The sequence below is a fragment of the Gossypium hirsutum genome, chromosome A06, assembly GCF_007990345.1.
Source record: "Gossypium hirsutum isolate 1008001.06 chromosome A06, Gossypium_hirsutum_v2.1, whole genome shotgun sequence".
In the NCBI taxonomy this organism is placed as follows: domain Eukaryota; kingdom Viridiplantae; phylum Streptophyta; class Magnoliopsida; order Malvales; family Malvaceae; genus Gossypium; species Gossypium hirsutum.
In genome coordinates, this window is record NC_053429.1 from 24,359,305 (window position 1) to 24,365,365 (window position 6,061).

Here is a 6,061-nt window from a genome sequence, read left to right on the forward strand (position 1 = left end):
GAAATGCCAGAATTTCAGCATTTCGGCTTTTCGGCATTTATCGCTTTAAGCTATGAAAAGGATTCGTTACACACCTGTTTGCGATATTCCTCGTCGAGATCTCCTATGTGATTTCTCCTTTGCCGAAGCTGATGACTAGATTTAGTCGCTTCGATGATCCAAGCTTTTCACACACTCCTCGATCGGTAGCCTTTAATCCTCACAAGAGATCTACCCGTTGAAGAACGTTCCAAATACCTTCCTACCCCATATCCGTTGTGAATCCAACTTAAACGTGCGTAGAAAATAGATCTGTTACGGGTTGAAGTTGAAACGTTTCCAAAATCAATCGCCTGATAGGAGACTGGAGTTAATCCACGCTCCGAGCACTCTTAGCCGACGCCTAACCCAAACGAGCATGCCATACAGTGAAAGGGATCAGCCAAGAAAGGTACATTTACTCTCCTCATGGTTCTCTCTTTTTAAAGCCAGCTTCGCATCCACTCTTATATTAGCTTCCTGATGTGGGATCCCTCCAACATTAGAGTTTAAATTCAACACCAACTCTTGCCGCCCCCTGTTAGCAAAATAAATGCTCCTTGCTTGCCATGGGATTCGAACCCATGCCTCCCCTCAGATGCTCCACACGCTACTTGCCACTAAGCCACAAGGCTTTTTGTGTCATATTTTATCCCCAATTAATTATAAGGTCTAAAGGCCAAAGTCCAGGTTCTCTTTAAAAAACCCAAAATAAATTGCAAGAGCCAAGGCTTGAACCCAGGCTCCCATACAACCTTAATGACGCCACAACCACTAGACTACAAGCTTCCTTGTGTCATTTATTTAACACAATAATTTAAAAACCCTCATCCAAGCATCTAGGTTTTTTTTCACTTAATACCAAAATTTTTGCTAGAGCCCAAGTTTGAACCCAAGATTTCTCTAACACTTCTCAGGGCCATTAACCACCAAAGCGGACATTTAATTGTGCCATTTCATTGCACAATTAAATACCTATATAAAATCTCCTTACGGACCCACACTCAAGGCCCAATACTTTTAGGCCCAAATTCGGGGTGTTACATACCTCGTGCTAGATTGTCAAATGAATACATTTAATACGTAAAGTGGGCCAGGTACGCAGTATGTACACATATGTGAGTTTGATTTGAAGTGAATCATAAGGGAGTAATGTGATACGTACGTGAATAAATGTTAAAACTATACCTATGATCATGATACACCTGGTCAGGGTGTGAAAGTATGTGAGGGTATTTGATAAAAATATGTTATATGAATTCAGATTAAGTGCGATAAGAATGCTGAACGTGCATTATGTGCTTGTGTATATTCGGCCAAATGGCAATATCCCTAGAATTTGGCCTCTTAAGAAATTAAATAATCGAAGTATAATTGCGGTTATTTGTTTGCATTGCTTAAGACTTACTAAGCTTATGAAAGCTTACTCCGTTGTTACATTTCTCTGTTTTATAGATTGTTGACTTCAGTTACCTGTTCGGGTTGGAGTTCGCCGGTGATATTATCACACTGTCGAGCTCACGTTATCGGTGTAAGTAAATCCTAGTATTTCGAGTCTATGGCATGTATAGGGTTTTAATGTTTTGGACCTCGTAAGCTCATATATGGGATAGATTGCATGTGAAAAGAAAAGTTTTAAATTGATTGAAATTTTTCAGCACGGTTTTTGTGTGATTGACTGAGTTTAAGTCGGGTAACACCTCGAACCCTATTCCGGTGAGGGAAACGAGCGAGGGGTGTTACATTTAGTTGTATCAGAGCTATGGTTTAGTCGGTTCTTGGACTAACACAACAAGTATAAGAGTCTAGCTATACATGCCGTAAGTAAAGCGTGATAGTGTGATATCTCTCGGCTCTTATAAATTGTTTTGCTCAGGTAATGATGTGTTCCAACCGAGCTATTATTAATTGATCCGAAAATGCTATTGAACTGATTGTGATATATTGTGATATGACGGAATTGAAAGGGAATGAGTACGATCGTTCACTAATGAATTGACGGAACAGACCATGGTTGGACCATGGCAATACATGAGACAGATGAACTAGTGTAAGACCCATCGGGGACGTGTCATCAGCTCGACTTGTGCTAAGCGTAAGACCTATCTGGGATAGGCATCGGCACAGCCCAGTGAGTGCTAGTGTAAGACCTATCGGGAATAGGCATCAGCACGGGCAGAGCAGAGCTAGTATAAGACCATAGTTGGACTATGGCATCAAGTAAGCGATGTACTCAAAACCGTAAGACGTTTTTCGATTTGATAAATATTGACAAGTGATCAATACTAAATGTGGAAACTTGATAAGACATTATTGGTAATTTGAGTAAGAGAAATGAAAGTGTGAATTGTGATAAATTCACTTATGTTTTGCTAATATTCACTTGAAATAAAGTTGCGTGTATTACTGAGATATGTGAAATTGTATCTGTAACGAATTGGAAATTTGAAATGTATGAATCAATGTGCGTAATATTATGATGAGTGATAAAGTTATCTGTGTATACAAATATGAAGGTTCCTTTCGAGGCTTAACGATCCCACCCCCTTATCAGTGTTATTATTATAAGATTTCATTGTAGTATGATCGGAATAAATTCGAGGATAAATTCATACGATGTTATTCTTCTGTTTCTATTAAATGGTATTCCATCTTATAAAAGTATATGAAATGTGATAGTTCAAAATGAGTTCAGAGTAACTGTTATTTGATTTTGGATATCTGGACATATAAGATTCCTTTTGTTTTGATATGGAATAAGTATGCAGATGGGTTAAAGGTTATGTAAAGGATCTTTATATGAACTCCGATTGTGAAATGATTGTTTATCTGAGTTGTAATAGATTATACAAGTATATGGAATAAAAGAAATCAGTGGTAGTATAGAAGTGGTTGTGAGATAGAATTTCTATCCAAATTGAATAAAAAATTTTATTATTTTCTAAGAGAGAAATCTTATTGGATTATGATTTATCATCTGACGAGAAAAGATCGGTAAGATGGGGTTTGCATGTGCAAGGTTTTATTTGATAAAGTGACTAAAGTATCTATGATGTGATCTGTTGGTGTAGACCAAAGTTCTGGATTTTTGGTAAAAAGAGATACATGTGAAGAATGGAAAAATTGTGATTCCGAGAATTTGGCGAAAACGTTTTTAGAGTGGAAACTATTTCTTCTGGTAAGATTTTCGGGGACGAAAATTCCTAAGGGGGGGAGAGTTGTGACAGCCCTAATTTGGCCCTAGTCGGAAAGTGGTTTCGGGATCACAAAACCGAGTCACAAAAATAATTAAATGTTATATTCTGTGTTTATTATATGTGAAAGTGCATGTGTGAAAATTTCATGCTTTGATTTTGTCATTTGAGAGTAAAATTATGAAATAGGACCTATGTGAAAATTTCTAAAAATGCTATAGGCCAAATTGTAGTGCCAAATAATTTGTAGTGTAAAATAGGAGGATTTGCATGTCAAACCTCCCATTTTACATGTAGTGGCCGACCATCATGTTGGTGGTAGACAACATGTGCAAATTTTTTTATTGAAATTATGGCATGAGTATGGCACAAATATTATATGCCATTCTGTGTCATAAATTGTTGGGTAATTAGAATAATAAGAGTAACAACAGGAAGGGAAGGAAAAGTTTTGTCCATCCTTGTTCATGGTAGCCGAAAATGGAAGAGAAAGGAGAGGAAAAGAGTTCTTGAATGTTCAGTCACTTGGGGAAGAAAATCCAAGGTAAGTTCATGGTGCTTTGCTTCTATTTTGATGTTCATGGGTTTTTCTAGTTTCTACCTTAACCCATGAAGCATATTTTTGATATTTGGTTGTGTTGTGAGCATTAAGTCATGAATGGAAATGAGAGAAATGGTTGTTGTTTCATGTTATTTTGATGAAAAATGGAGAATAGATGAATTTGAGCCAAGCAAATGAGCATGCATGTGCCTTAGATGCTAAGAGGAAAAATCGGCTAACATGTTGTGTGTATTATTGCCGAATGTGAACTTGGATAATATTGAGTAATGTTGTGCTTTAAAATGATGAAAGGAAGCTTATGCTTAAGTGAAGTTATAGGTATGTGATGATTGATTTGTGATATGCATGTTTAAATAACATGCATGCAAGGTATGTGTGAAAGAGTGAATTGGTAATAAATCTGCTTGGGACAGCAACAGTAACGTGATTTTGGAAAATCACCATAAATTGTGGGAGATGAGTTAAAAGCTGAATATACTATGTAATTAAATCTTAATGAGTCTAGTTTCTTATAAAAGAAACCGTGTAAGAAAAATAATTTCCGATGATGAGATATTTGAAGTGATGTGGGACAGGGTCAGAATGACTTCTAGATCCTCTGTTCTGTTTTTATAAAATCATTATAAATTGTACAAAAATGGTTATAAGATGAAGTTTATATTCTTAGACTCCTTAATGAGTCTAGTTTCAAATTAAATAAACAAGAACATATTTTTAATTTTGTACAGTGAGAAATTTGATTCGTAGTGAAGAGTGGTCAGATTAGTCAAACAGTGAAATAAGGGAAACTTTAAGAAAAATCTGGTATTGATTGGCCAAACCAAAAATCCTGAAAATTTTATGAGTAAAATATATATGGATCTATTTTCAGAGAAACTTAACGGCACTTGATTTAGAGTTTTGTAGCTCCAGTTATAAATGATTTAGTGACTGTTGCTCAGGAAGATAGCTTGCAGTGAAATTATGATTATGTGGTAAACATTGACAAAATTTTGTTAATGAGCTGCTTATTGATTTCTTATAAGCTTACTATGATCAGTAGGTGTGAAAGTTTAATATATATATTATATTTTGAAAGTGATGCTTGAATAGTCGAATAATGACTAGTTTAAAACCTTTAAATTTTAAGCTCAAGAGCATAGAGGGGCAAATTCGGATAAGAGAAAAGAGAAAGTAATCGAATAGCCGTTGTAATCATTCGGCAACATACGAGGTAAGTTCTTAAGTGTTTAAGCTTGATTCCTTTTTATATGCCCAAGAGTTAAATTAATATGGTAAAGGGAATGTAAATTTTATTTAGTTAATGTGTCGAATATGTAATGATTTAAGGCTATAAGCCGATTATGGCTATTATGCTTAAGTTGAATTGGATTTGGAAATTTGATGCACTAAATGAGTGTTACAATGAATAAACTATGCCGTATATGTGCTGGTGGAGATATCACGATTTGTGATTATTAAATACCTAAAGGAAACCATGATGTGTATAAAATTATTATTATTAGTCCTTTGTGATAGCCGAATATGGCTTGGCACTAAAGTGATTAAATGTGAACTTCGATGAGGTAAACCATTAAAAGTGTGGTGCTATAAGACTATGGGCTAATACGATATGTGGATTCGTTCCGTAAAGTAAATTATTCAGGTATGCGATATGTACTTAGGCATGTTAAATCGATTGGAATTGAATCATGAATGTGAATTGAGAAGCATAGGTAAAAATGCCTATGACATATATGTGAGTAAGGGTAAAACCATCGTAAATTATCAATAAGGATGGGCTATGTGCGGAACCATTTTATAATTGCTAATTTGAAATATTGTGTGCGAATCAGTGAGCAATATGTATATATTAGATGAATCGTGACCTTTTGGTTCTACTTGAACTAAGTTGCGCGATAAATAATTTATGCATATGACTTATAGTCGAATGGTCACTATGGGTTAAGTTTGAATGGTGAAATGGAAATGTGATATGTTGAATGAGATGTGTTAATATATGATTAAATATGCATGATATTTGATGTGTATTCGGGCTTAAAGACCCGCAGGCTTCGTGCTGGTAAAATGTCCGGGTTAAATCCCGCAGGCTTCGTGCTGGTATTATATCCGGGATAAATCCCGCAGGCCTAGTGCTGGTATTATATTCGGGCCTTCGTGCCTAGTAGGCTTCGTGTCGATGATGTGTATTCGGGCCTTCGTACCTAGCAGGCTTCGCGCCGGTGATGTGTATTCGGGCCTTCGTACCTAGCAGGCTTCGTGCTGGTGATGTGTATTCGGGCCTTCG